We start from the raw sequence: 15,112 nt of genomic DNA on the forward strand, positions 1-15,112 counted from the left end.
CAGAGATGTTCTGGTCTATTAAGACCACACTGATTGAGACTTTCGACGAGCTTTATGCTGCTCTTTCTGAGGCTGCTGTTGCAGCGGCCACTGCAGCTGTTGCTGCTGCGAGGCCGCAGGGTGGTGATGCGTTGCTGTTCCGAGAGTTCAGCAACACAAAACCGCCAGAGTTTGATGGGACCTAGGACCCGGTGGCAGCTATGAGGTGGATTTCAAACATAGAGGGATGTTTCTTCACTTGCTCATCTCCTGAGAATTTGAGAGTTCGGTTCGCGATGAACCAGTTTCGCTCGGGAGCGAAGGACTGGTGGAAGTTTGTGACAGCGCACTTTACGCCTGCTGAGCTTGCGGCAGTGACCTGGGAGAGGTTCACTGCCATGTTCCGATATGAGTACGTTCCCCAGGTGGAGAGGGAGCGTTTGGCCTAGGAGTTTCTGACCCTCAAGCAAGGTACTGAGTCTGTTACGGTGATTACCAGGATGTTCCACGAGAGGGCGATGTTCTGCCCTGAGCACGTGTCCACTGAGCAGGCACGTATGAGCCGATATTTGAGTATTTTGAGGCGATACATTCAGGAGTTCGTGGCGAACTCCTCGTGCCGGACATTTGCCGAGCTTCAGGCGAATTTCCGAAAGAGGGAGATTGAGCTAGAGACTCAGGCCAGGGAAGAGGCGGAGTCTCAGGGGAGGGATCGGCGACCGGCACAGTCCCAGCCGGCAGCCAAGCGGGCCAAGTCCGCTGATCCTAAATAGGGGAGCTAGAAGGGCCGCACTTGTGGAAAGTGCGGCAAGGGTCATGATGGAGTATGTAGAGCTGGATCTTGCTACAAATGTGGCAAGGAGGGGCATATGGCCAAGGACTGCCCCAAGGGGTTTGCAGTGTGTTTTCACTGCAACCAGACCAGACACCGGAAGGCGGAGTGTCCGCAGCTGCGGGGATCAGCTCAGGGAGTACCTCAGGGATCTGCCCCTGCCGCCATCAGAGCTACCGAGAGTCGGCCAGTGAAGGCCGAGGCGCCTAGGGCTCGAGGGAGAGCTTTTCATTTGACCACGGAGGAGGTCCGTGCAGCGCCCGATGTCGTGGCTGGTATGTATTCTTTCGTGCATTTATTTTGATTTTGAGATATTATGCTTATATTATGTTATGCGTAGGTACTTTTCTTGTGAATTCTGTACCTGCCTTGGTGTTATTTGACTCAGGTGCGAGTCGGTCTTTTGTATCTTTGGCTTTTAGTCAGCATATCAGTGTTAGTCGCGAGGCACTGAGTCGGCCTCTGTGGGTTTCCATAGCTAACGAGAGGGTGATATATGCCACAGAGGTGATCCGCGGGTGCGTATTCGAGATTTTCGGTGTTGAGTTTCCGATTGATTTGGTTCCTATTGCGATGGGTGATGTCTGTGTCATTGTGCGCATGGAGTGGTTGAGCAGATTCGGTGCGGTTATCGACTGCGAGCGACAGCTGGTGACCATACGAGACCCTATTGGGGGAGATCTTACGGTGTACGGTGAGGGTACATGTTCTGGATCAGCGTTTTGTTCGGCCGCTAGGGTGAGGTAGTGTCTACAGCAGGGCTGTAAGGGTTTTGTGGCGTATGTGATGGATACGCGGGTGGATTCCGAGAGGCCGAGGTCAGTTAAGGAGGTTCCGATAGTGTGTGAGTTCCCTGATGTATTTCCTGAGGAGTTGCCAGGTGTGCCTCCTATAAGGCAAGTGGAGTTCAGTATCGATTTGGTTCCGGGGGCCGCGCCTATTGCTAAGGTGCCTCATTGCCTTACACCTTCAGAGATGCAATAGTTATCCTTGCAGCTTCAGGAACAGTTGGGAAAGGGGTTTATTCGGCCGAGCAGCTCGTCGTGGGGAGCGCCTATCCTGTTTGTCAAGAAGAAGGATGGTTCACACCGGATGTGCATTGATTACCGGGAGTTAAACAAGCTAACGGTCAAGAACCGCTACCCGTTGTCGAGGATCGACGATTTGTTCGATCAGTTGCAGGGAGCATCTTGGTTCTCCAAGATCGATTTGAGGTCTAGATATCATCAGGTGAGGGTGCGAGATGAGGAAATCCAGAAGACAGCGTTCAGGACGCGTTATGGGCATTACAAGTTTGTGGTGATGCCTTTCGGGCTCACCAATGCCCCGGCAGTGTTCATGGATCTCATGAACCAAGTGTGCAGGCCAATGCTGGATCGGTCAGTGATTGTATTCATCGATGACATCTTGGTATACTCTAGATCTAGAGAGCAGCATGAGGAGCATTTGAGGGAGATCCTCGGAGTTCTGAGATCGGAGAGGCTTTATGCCAAATTCTCCAAGTGTGATTTCTGGTTGCGAGAGGTCCAGTTCCTGGGACATCTTGTTAACCAGAAAGGGATATTGGTCGACCCGGCCAAAGTTGAGGCGATGATGAGTTGGGAGGCGCCGAGGTCACCTTCCGATATCAGGAGTTTCCTAGGGTTAGCCGGTTATTATCGGAGATTTATCAAGGATTTCTCTAAGATCGCAGTGCCACTCACCAGGTTGACCCGGAAGGGTGTCGCTTTTTCATGGGGCCCCGAGCAGCAGGCCTCCTTTGAGACGCTTCGCCAAAGGTTATGCGAGGCCCCGGTGTTAGCCCTCCCGGAGGGGATGGAAGACTTTGTGGTATACTGTGATGCATCGATCTTGGGGTTGGGAGCGGTGCTGATGCAGAGAGGGCATGTGATAGCATACGCATCGAGGCAGCTGAAACCTCATGAGACGAGGTATCCCACCCATGATCTAGAGTTGGGGGCAGTGGTGTTTGCCCTCAAGATTTGGCGTCACTATCTGTATGGGGTTCGATGTACGATATACATGGACCATAAGAGCCTAAAGTATTTGATGGATCAGCCCAACCTAAATATGCGGCAGAGGAGGTGATTGGATGTGGTTAAAGATTATGATTGTGAGATTCTGTACCATTCGGGCAAGGCTAATATGGTAGCCGACGCCCTGATTCACAGGGCGGAGAGCGCCCCATTGCGAGGTGTATGTTTGCGATTAACCGTGATGGTTCCGGTGTTGGACACCATTCGTGGAGCACAGGCTGAGGCTGTGAGATCGGAGAACCAGAAGAGGGAGCGTGTTGTAGGGTTGGTATCGGAGTTCATTACCGATGGTCGGGAGCTTATGACATTTCAGGGGCGTATTTGGGTACCGTTTGTGGGAGGGACGCGTACCATTTTGATGGAAGAGGCTCATCGGTCGAAATTCTCGATCCATCCTGGGGCCACTAAGATATATTTGGATTTGAGGAGGGAGTATTGGTGGCCCTGTATGAAGAGGGATGTTGCGTGGTTTGTTGAGAGGTGCTTAACCTGTCGTAGGGTTAAGGTCGAGCACCAGAGACCGCATGGTAAGTTGCAGCCGTTGGAGGTTCCCTAATGGAAGTGGGAACAGATTACCATGGATTTTATCACCAAATTGCCAAGGACTGCTAGGGGAGTCGATGCAATTTGGGTGATTATGGATAGGTTGACGAAGAGCGCCCACTTCCTTGCTATTAGTGAGAGCTCTTCCGCAGAGAAGCTAGCAGAGATGTACGTGAGGGAAGTGGTATCTCGGCACGGGGTGCCGATCTCGATTGTCTCAGACCGAGATGTACGTTTCACTTCCAGATTCTGGAAGAAGTTTCATGAGGAGCTTGGTACTAGGTTGCATTTTAGTACCGCATATCACCCCCAGACAGACGGACAGAGTGAGAGGACGATTCAGACGCTCGAGGACATGCTCCGGGAATGTGTGTTGGATTTCAGGGGGGGTTGGGATACGTACTTGCCCTTGGCAGAGTTTTCTTACAACAACAACAACCATCATTCGAGCATTGGTATGCCGCCCTTTGAGCTGTTGTATGGGAGGAGGTGTCGGACCCCCATTTGTTGGGAAGAGGTCGGACAGTGTGTCATGGGCAGTACAGAGATCGTGCTTCATACGACAGAGCAGATCCAGTAGATCAGACAGAGGTTGTTGACCGCTCAAAGTCATTAGAAGAGTTATGCGGACAGACGCTGGTCCGAGCTTGAGTTTCAGGTCGGCGACTTTGTGCTCCTGAAGGTCTCTCCTTGGAAAGGAGTGATTCGATTCAGGAAGAGGGGCAAGTTGGGGCCCCGATATATTGGTCCATTTCGCGTGGTCGCGAGGGTAGGCAGGGTAGCCTATCGGTTGGAGTTGCCAGCAGAGTTGGGGCAGATTCACGACACTTTCCATGTGTCGCAATTGTGGAAATGTAGAGCCGACGAGTCGGCAGTAGTTCCATTAGAGGATATTCAGGTGGATGCGAGCCTGAATTATGCTGCGAGACCAGTGGCAATCAGAGATCGGAAAATCAAGGTTCTGAAGAACAAGGAGGTACCCTTGGTTTTGGTTCAGTGGCAGCATCGGAAGGGGTCCGAGATGACTTGGGAGCCGGAGCGTGAGATGCGCGAGCAGCATCCGGAGTTATTTGCAGAGCGAGACTTCGAGGGCGAAGTCTAGTTCTAGTGGGGGAGAATTGTAACGGCCCGGATTCCCAGGTATTATTTCATTCTTGTATTTTTGGTGATTTGTGAGGAGACTCGGCGAGTTGGTGCCCAAACTCGCCGAGTATGATCGCGGCTATGGGCACGGGTTCGCGCCTGGACTCGGCGAGTCCATGCTGTTTAATGAAACCCTAATTTCCCGGGTTTGGAGCCTATTTAAAGGCACTTATAGCCTCCCATTGCAGCTACCAGTCCCTTGAGAGAACCCTAAGAGAGCTAATTCGTTTTGGGAGAGAGGAAGTCACTTTTGGGCCTTTGTATTCCTTGTTTAGCAAGAAGAAGGTGGCAAGAGCAAGGAGGAGGTGAGATTCCAGCAGATCCAGAGTCCAGAGGCTTCATTTTGAGGTAATAGTTCGAACCTCCTTCAGTTTTAGGGTTGATCTTTAGAGTTAGGGTTTTCTAACCCCCTTTGGAGAGTGATTATGTGAAGCAAATGATCCACCTTCGAGTTTTTGCCTTGGATCTGGACTCAAAGAGGTCCAGAGACCTTAACCGTTGGAGCTTTTTGGGTTATTATGGAGTTATTGGACCTAGGTGGTCATTTTTGGGACCAAATCTCCTTTTGATGCCTTGTGGGGGTTATACAAGCATCAAGTTTCGAACTTTACGTGACATTCATGCTTGGGAAGGCCAGATCTATGGTTTGGGAAAGCAGATCTGACCTCAGAAGGTCAATAGAGTTTGTGCATGGCATGAACTCGCCGAGTTGTTCTTGAGACTCGGCGAGTAGGGTTGGGGTTTCACGTAAAGTGTTCAGCGAGTAGACTCGCCGTGTTGGGGGAATGACCCAGTGAGTCAGGGAGAGTCAATAAGGGGCTGAGTCAAGCCGGAACTCGTCGAGTTGTTCTTGAGACTCAGCGAGTTGAGTCGTGGTTGCCCCGCGATTCATGCCAGGTGGAACTCGTCGAGTTAAGGAAGTACTCGACGTGTCAAGAGAGGATCTGAGGGAGTCAGTGAATGCATATAGACTCGCCGAGTCGCTTTGGTGCACTCGCCGAGTCCGGTCAAAGTTGAGCGTTGACCATTGACCAAAGTTGACCAGTGTTGACTTGATAGGGTTAGTCAACCTTAGTTGTAAAAGTGTTAATTAGAGATATATTGTATTATAGGAGGATTATAGCTCGGGGGATCGAGCACGAGTGATTTTAGGGATTTGCGAGTTATCGAGATACGCGAGGTGAGTCTTCTCACTATACTTTACCTTGAGTACGTAACTAGAGTTATGTGATACAGTGTTTGTATGCTATATATGTGTTATGTGTTGCACTGCATTATTCTATGTGATTTATGATGTGCATGTTTACAGAGTTAGAACTTGAGGGTTCACAGAGTCTGGGAGCACGGACCCACAGAGTTATAGCCTCGAGTGGCTAATATGTGTTATATGTGGTATTTTGGGGAACTCACTAAGCTTTGTGCTTACAGTGTTTGGTGTTATTTTTTTCAGATACTAGTGACGACCGTGGGAAGGCGCCGGCTTGATCAGTACACACACACGGGATTTTATGTTATGAGATCTTGGGATTTTTATATGGCATGGATTGAATTTCAAACATTGGTGTTTTTACGAATATTAAATGAATTATGTTTTTATAAAATGCGAAAAATTGTTTTGAAATTTACGGTGTTACAAAATGCTTTTGGAATGACCTTTGAGAGAATACACACACTTGAAAAATCGGCCTAGCCCTCTTATCTCTTTGTGTGAACGATTTTGGTGGAGAATGAGTTCCTTATATGTTGTGACACATCTAGGGCTATACCATGTAAGCCCTAATGTGTCATGACTCTTCATTTTCATGACCCATGGGTTTGTAACTCCCATGGAGCATCCTATTGGTTTAACCCAACTTGATAATCCATGGATCCTCTTAGCCCACTATACAAGTTACGGATGATTTACATAATCAACCCATATATTTAATTAGTTATCTTTTGATCACTTAATTAACTCCCAATTAATTCTTGATCAATACTAATTAAATAATACTATTAATATATTAGAACTTATAATATATTAATAAACCACAAGTGTTATTTCTCTTATTTAGTCTATCCGAATGCATGATGCCATGCAACCCAAATAGACCATGTCGGGTCGAGTCAAGTACATACCAGAAATAGTTATGGACTTAGACACCTTATCCAACATAATTCACTATGTCTAATTCATGCTCTCGGATTAATGAAAAATAACTATGTGCTCTTCATACTCTCAGACTAAGGACAAATGACTACATCTAATCCATGCTCTCGGATCATCAACTATATCCATTCCATACTCTCAGACTAAGGACAATTGACTATGTCTAATACATGCTCCCCGATTAATGACAAATAACTATGTCCTCTCCATACTCTCGGACTAAGGACAAATGACTATGCCTAATCCATGCTCTCGGATCAATGACAAATCTTAAAGTTCGACCCTCCTTGTATATCTCACCCACACTCATAAGGAGATACTACCCGATATCCATCTCAATTAATTTAGGTTTGTTCTGTATCCTAAATGGTCATATATTATCAGATATACTCTTAACACATATTTCAACCAATAACAAATATTTCACACACAACCATATATTTAATATTTTAATCAATACTAGTATTAAAATTGTCACAACTAGAAATTTTTGTGCCTTGTAACTACAACACTTATGCCAATTATGAATCAAAAACATGAAAGCATGTATGATGCTTTCTCTATGACAACAAAATTTCAATCAAACACTTCATACAAGCATTGCAAATAGTCAACAAGCAATTAGAAACCTTAGAAATCCTTGTTTAAGTCCATTATGGATTAGCATTTCCTTATTGGGCCCAATGGACCAATAAGCTTCCAATTGGACTATCTTGGGCTTAGAACTCTTGAATGGGCTCTAATTGGACCCACTTCCATTTATTTCAATATTTTGGGCCATATTGGGCCTAGAATGAAATAAATTATTTAAATGAACCATATTGGGCCATAATTAACCTAATTTAGCCCTAATAGGTCATAAAAATCACATTTATATTTATTTGGACCAAAAATCACTCAACATAACCATGAAAATTGGGCTTAAGCATTTAAGGCCCAAAACTCTATTCTCTTTACTCCATTATCGGCCCAAGCCCAATCCATGGGGAAGAGTTGACTTAGGCCTTGCCACCTCATTTTTACACGGAGGTTATCCATGCAAATAACCCAAGTATCCATGCACTATCTCATCAATCTTCTCTCTCTCCCTCTCCCTCTTTTTTTCCTTCGGCCGAGAGCAAGATAATGAACACACACACCTCACAAAACTCTCTCTAAATCACTCAAGAATCATCCACTCTTATTCATCCAAAATCTCGAAAATTTGGCTTGAAGTCTAAGGATCTTCATCAAGTAATTCATCATCTAAGGTAAGTTAATGGCTAACTTATGATCTAACTCCCTTCATTTCATCAAAATCTCTTCTAAATCCATTCAATCTTGTGATCTTGCACCTTAGAAGCTCTTTAAATTCGAGATCTTCCAAGAAAGGTTGCTAGGGCCGAAAATAACAACAAACTCTTCTCTTTTCTTCTTCAAAACTGATCCACAACTCAAGGTGAGTTTCATACCCCCTTCTTTTTGGTTTTTATGAGTTTTTATGGGGGAGAATACAAGTAAATGTGTAGATCTATGTGTAAATGTATGTTATGTGTGATTTGATGCATGTATGTGTGTGATATCATGTGTTTGTGATGAATATGTTATCCAAAAAGTGTGTAAAAACCGAGATATAAAACATGGGGAAAGAAATAAACATAACTTAAACTATTTTACACTAATCAAGTCAAGAAAAATAGTTTATATGGTTAGAATGAACATACTTGAACATAAAACTCATTTTTGGGCTTAAATTGTCAAAAATACAAAGATTGGGGTCCAAACCGACAAATTATAATTTTTTGGAGGGTCAAAAGGGTCCAAACAGTTTCTAAAATAATTTTTCTGAACATCAACATTTTTGAGGGGCTTAAAATGTAAATTTTGAAGTTAATGGGCTAAATTTGGGCTTTTCGGCCCAACAAGCTTCAAAATGCGATATTTCTAAGTTTGAGGGGATGAAAATGCAACTTTCTGTAAAACAGGGGATTTGAAGTGTAATAAAACTATTTCAATGGTCAAAAATGCTTTTCAAATTCAATAAGGATCAAAAATGTAAAAAATTTCTATTTTGGGCCAAAACTGTCAAAGTTGCGAAATTGAGGGTTTTAACCGAGAAAACATCATTCTGGAAGGACTAAAGCTGTTTACAAAATAAATTTGGGCTAAAAATTTCTTTTCTACATGTTTATGATACAAAAGTGTCAAAATAATGTTTTAAAGACTAAAATGAAAATCTTTTATATAAAGGACTAAAAGTGCTATTTTTATAAAAGAAAGGTTGTGAAAAGGTAAAAATCTTACTTTTAAACGAATTAATTTATTAAGAAAAAATACAAGATCCAAGACTACCGACGAAACATAAAAACAAATACACTCTCAACACCCAATATCGTTACAAAACGAATTGATTATGTCTAGAATCAATAACAAAACAAAAATCAATAATTCATAGGATTTCAATAAACACGCGATAACTACGATGAGTCAACATTCAATCTTTGGGCTTGAAAGTTTCAAATCGTGCTTGTTGGGCCTTGCTAGCCCAATAACATGATCTTTGGGCCCGAAGGGAACGCGCTTACATGTTAATGGGCCTTCTATGACCTAATTTCATGTAAAAGGACTTTCAATAGCTCTATTATGCTATTGGGCCCTAATGGTCCATTAGTACTGCTAGTGAGGTCGAGAAGTCAAATGCGAGTCAGGCCAAGTGCCTTTCGCATTCCCGATAGCCTTGAATAACTTATGGAAATAAAAAGGGTGTTGGGTTGCAGATTCGTTTAAGGATTGCGTCATTGGGCTCGGTTAATAGTCCAATAATTTTGTGCTCTAGTTTGGGCCTGTCCAACCGTGAGCTGTTAGGTTTACTATATAAGGATATGCTTGCACGCATATTAGGTTAACGATCAAGAATACAATAGAGAGAATTACGATAGCTTTGATTTTCTTTATCGTTCCTGTAAACCTTCTAACCCTCTACAGTTGATGTTCTTTATCGAGCTCTTCTGAGGGTTGTTTTATAATCATTCGACACGTTTGATTCATTCTTGAGTTGTTTATTGTTTTCGTGTTCTTGTTGTTTACTGTTTATTTAACCTGTTTGAGATCTAATCGATCTTCAAGATTAAGTTTTAATCTTATCAATTGGTATCAGAGCAGGAGGCTGTGTAATCGATACACTTCTTTTCTGTGAAAAAGGTTTCAATTAGGGTTTTCCGCATTTACTGATATTTATTGAGCCGTCATCTCATTATTGACGTATCTTGATATTTATTGATTTGCCCTAATTTGATTTATTACAAGTCTGATCTTTGAACAGGTTATTCGATCATAATGGACGAGTCGCAATCGAATCCCATCAATATTTCCAACAGCATTGGATCAACCACGAAGATTCCCATCCTATACACCCATGATTATGAAGTCTGAGCGCATCACTTTGAAGACTATGTTATAGGATCTGAGGATAATGGATACCTCATCTGGGAAGCAATTATTAATGGACCGTTTTCTCACTCTGCAACTTCAAGGATTATTAAAACTCAAAAGGAGTATAATGATCTACTGAAGGATGTTAAAGATATTGCGCAAGATGAAAAAGATAAATTCCAGTGCAATATTAAGGCGTTAAGATTGATTAGATTCGCCCTTCAGTCCGACACTTTTAGGCTGGTGAGTTCATGCACGATGGCAAAGGAGATTTGGGACAGGCTACGTGAATTGTACTCTACAGATGAAGACCTTGAACACTCTATCCAAACCTTACTCTTGTCTGAGTTTGGAGAATTCAGGCAAGGAGCCGAAGAAACTGTGACCCAAATGTTCGATCGCTTCAATCATCTTCTCAGCAAGATGATCAAACATGACATCGAAAGGAAGCTTATTGAGCAGAAGGTTACGTTTTTAAATGGTCTAAGATCAGAATGGAGAGCAGTGGTGTCCACAGTGAAAGCCCATGAGCAGTTTAAATCATATTCTTTGGCGAAACTGATGGGCATTCTCAAATCTCAGGAGAAGATTGTGTTGCAGGAGAAGAATGTTGTCTCAAGCCTAGGTTCGCTGGCCCTCCTGTCAAAAAGTAAAGTTGTGATGGAGGACGAAGACCTCAACTTGGAAGAGTATGACCTCACGTCTGAGGATTATGCTATGATGGTGTCTAAACCCAAGAGGTTCATTAAGAAGAGATTCCCCAGCAACAAAAACCGAAACTGGCAGGGGAGTTATAGTTCAGAAAGGGTTAAAGATGAACCGAAGGTTGAAGAGTCGAAGAAGGAACCGAAGGCAGAAGGTGATTCTGGAGTAAACTGTTACTACTGTGGAGGGAAAAAACACTAAGCAAAGGATTGTGTCCTCAAAAAGATGGCTGAAAAGGATGAGGATAAGGATGAAGAAGCTTTACTGCAGAAAAAGCTTGATGAGATCAGGAAGAAGAAATCTACCGCTAACCCTTCCATGAATGCTCTAATTGTGCAGGGTTCGGTTGTTGATGACGAGTTCGGTGGCGTGGAAGTTTGGTCAACCGACTCTGAAGACGATGAAGTGAGGAAGCCTTCTCATGGAAAGGCTTGTGTGGCAAAAGAGGAGAGCAGTGGAGGAAGGTGCTTGATGGTGTCTGAAGTATCTCAGATGAGGGGATACAACACTGATGGTGGAAGCAATGAACCGAAGGAGCAGCAGGATATGTGCTTTACAGCCAAACCGCTCAGCGTTCAGTTCAACGAGCTCGATGAACTAATCAAAAAGGTTCAATCGGTTTTTGTCTCGTTTAAAGTTCCACTATGCTCATATGAAAAAGAACAAAAAAGTGTTAATTCACGAATCTCTCATCTAGATAGTAGTTTAACTCAAACTCGAGTCACCAATTCTAACCTAACTGATCAATTAAGCAGGGTGTCTTCGAAGAGTGAGGAACGGCGCATGTGGATCGAATTGAAGGAGTCGGAATTAGTCAAAATAAAAGACGAAAACATTTATTTTCAAAGAGACAATTTAAAGCTTTTAAAACAGCGAAATGTTTTTTGTTTGATTGCAAAACGTCTTTACACTGATATTACTCAGCTTCATTTGGATTGTGAAATAGGACAAAAGATTCATCGCATGATTTTGCCCTTCCTTGAGTTTAAGGAGGATGAAATTGATGCTGAAGCTTATAATTGTGAGAGTGTGATATCATCTGATGATGTCAATCCGACCTATATGTATGGACTGGACAAAATTGAATCTTTCATTAAATCCAAGGACCATAAGGACATGCTCAAAAACCTTTTGGATGAAAATGATAGACTGAAACTGAGAACCGAAACCATACAAAAATTTGACTCTTTAAACGCCAACTTAAGCTCAGAAAACAAAATTGATGTTGAAAATGCATCTGAGCTTAATGAGGATGACAATATGAGTGAAATTTTTGTAGAGGACACGGTTGACTGCTCAGAATTTGTGAAAAGCGAACCTGAAAACCACAAGAATCTAATTTCAGAAAATTCAGTGGAGTTCACTCGATTGTCCCAACAAAAGTCCCCGATCTTAGCAGAGAAAGCCGTTGTATATCAAAAGGTTAGGACCACTCCAAATCAAGTGTACAAGGTCACAGGAGTAACCGAACATCAGACTGTTGAACTCACAGCAATTGTAAACGAAGACAATGCTGATGGCTGTGATGAGTTCTTCTGGTCAGCTCCAATCGATAATGCTGATGAAATGGTAGGCTTATCTGAAAGGACCTCATGAAAAAGTAAAGGTAGATACGTGCCAGAACCCTTGAACAAGCCTGATAATTTTGATGTTCCAAGTACCAGTGGTACAAAAGACATTCCTCAAGAAAATGGATGTTCTGCAAAAGAAGACATTCCCTCTAGTTCCTCAGTTCAAAGTGAAACTTCCTCAGTTCAAAGTGAACCAGCCAAAGAGAAACCGAAAATGAAAGCCAACATCCATCATCAACCGAAGCAGATGAGGAATCAGAAACGTCAAAGGAACCAGAGATACAGGAAGAATCTCTCTGAAAGGAAACAATTCTGGCAATCCCAGAATGCATATTTCTCACATCAAGACAAGAACCTAAAGTTTGAGAATAATCCTGTTGAAAAAAACGAGAGCCACAACAACCGAAAGCAAAGGTTCGGTTCAGAAAAGAATTCCAACCGAAAGCAAAGGTTCGGTTCTGAGGATGACTCCAACCGAAAGCAAAGGTTCGGTTCTGAAATCAAAAGAGATCAAAACTCTAAGGTCAGTCTCACCAATGATCAAAAGCAAAAGGGTCACCTAGAGTCTCCAGCCAAGAAGTCATCTCAATCCAAGCCCTCTCATTCTCACTCATCTAATTCTTCTAATTCTTCCAATTCTTCTCCACCTCGCTCTAAATTCCATTCTGTTCCTTCTCGAAAATCTCAATCTTCAGCTGAACAAAAAGGGAAACAGAAGGTTTCGATGTCTAAACCTGAATCTAAACCGAACGCATCTAATCCTAATAAAATTAAAGTTTTTACCATCAAAAAGAAAGATGAAACAACACTAATAAAACGAACATATCTTGTTGACATCTCTCTTACTATTCCTGTACCTATGAAAGGCTCACGTGGACCCAAGAAACTTTGGGTTCCTAAATCTGCTTAATTTTGCAGGTTATCAGTGACGAACAGTTTGACGAAGAATGGTACATCGATAGTGGCTGCTCGCGTCACATGACAGGGAGGAAAGAAGAGCTCAGGGAATACAGGTCTCTTATAAATGGTGGCAACGTCAAGTTTGGAAACAACTCCTTCGGCACCATAAAGGGATACGAAATGATTACTAATGGTGATTTCACTATAAGGAAGGTGGCATACGTGGAAGGACTACAACACAACCTCATCAGTGTATCTCAGCTTGTTGGAGGTACCAATCTCAAAGTCTCATTCGACGATGAGGGTTCTGAAATTATTGAGAAGAAGACAAAGAAAGTTATTCTCAAGTCGGAGCGTAAGGGTGAAATGTTTCCTCTAAACCTCAAACCCATCAAAGGAAACCCAGCTATATGCCTGTTATCAAAAGCACAATCTGACGAAAGTTGGTTGTGGCACCGAAGACTCTCTCATCTCAACTTCTAAGATATCAACAAACTTGTCACTGGAGGTCATGTTCGAGGTCTTCCATTGCTCAAGTTCGATAGAGATCATTTGTGTACTGCATGCGAAATGGGGAAGCAGAGTCGTCAAAGTCATCCATCTATAATTAACACTAAAGTTGTTGAACCACTCGAATTACTTCATATTGATTTGTGTGGTCCATCATCTATCGAAAGCATCGGTGGTAGCAAGTATATTCTTGTTATTGTTGATGATTTTTTGCGTTTTACATGGGTGTTCTTTCTAAAGCTTAAATCTGAAGCGACTCATAAGCTGAAAGTGTTCATCAAGCAGATTGAAGTACAGCTTAAGAAGGTCGTTCGCAACATAAGGAGCGACAATGGACTGGAATTCAAAAATAGAGAATTTGAAGAATTCCTGGCAGAAAAGGGAATAAGTCACAACTTCTCAGCTCCCTACACACCTCAACAGAACGGAATTGTCGAAAGACGAAACCGATCTTTGTGTGAAGTTGCCCGAACCATGCTAAGTTTCGCTTCCTTACCTCTTTACTTTTGGGCTGATGCCATTTCTGCTGCATGTTTTACACAGAACAGGTCTTATCTCAACAAGCAATTCACGCTCACACCTTATGAGATTCTCAACAACAGGAAGCCCAATGTGAAATTTTTCCATGTGTTCGGCTCACGGTGTTTCATCTTCAACTCTAAAGAACACCGCAACAAGTTCGATGTCAAAGCCGACGAGGGAATCTTTCTGGGCTACTCTCTCACTTCCAAAGCATACAGAGTACTAAACAAGCGTTCGAGGAAAATCGAAGAGACTTATTACGTGACTTTCGATGATAGCTATGTCAAAAAGCTACAGGCCAAAGAAGACACAGCTGGGGAAATTTTTCCTCAAACTGGCCAAGTCACAGTCTCGATCGCTAATCTATTCGAGAAGTTTATGGAGCTATTTGACGAACCAGAGAAAGCTACTCTCTTAGAAGCAGGCGCAGCAGACAACAAGGTAGACCATATGAAGCAAATTGTCGAAGAAGCTGCCAGGAGAATGAATGGAGGAGAATCGAATTCTGACGAACCTCCATCAAACGATGCTTCAGTCGAGGGGGAGGATCAACCGTCATCAAATCAGCTGACCTCACATGTTGAGGGGGAGCCAAGATCTCCAACTGCTCCCGAAAGCACTTCACCAACCGAAAGTGCCTTACCATCCGAAGGTGCATCAACGCCTGAAAGCCCAGCACCACAAGAAACCTCTGAACCTCAAGTTTCTCAAAGCATTCCAGAAAGCTCATCTATCGAGGGGGAGCAAGCTGATATGTCATACGACTACGAAAGCCAGTCCGAGCCAGAAGAAATGATAAATACTGAATTAG

Source organism: Lactuca serriola, chromosome 8, assembly GCF_051521515.1.
Source record: "Lactuca serriola cultivar US96UC23 chromosome 8, Lser_US96UC23_V15, whole genome shotgun sequence".
NCBI lineage: Eukaryota > Viridiplantae > Streptophyta > Magnoliopsida > Asterales > Asteraceae > Lactuca > Lactuca serriola.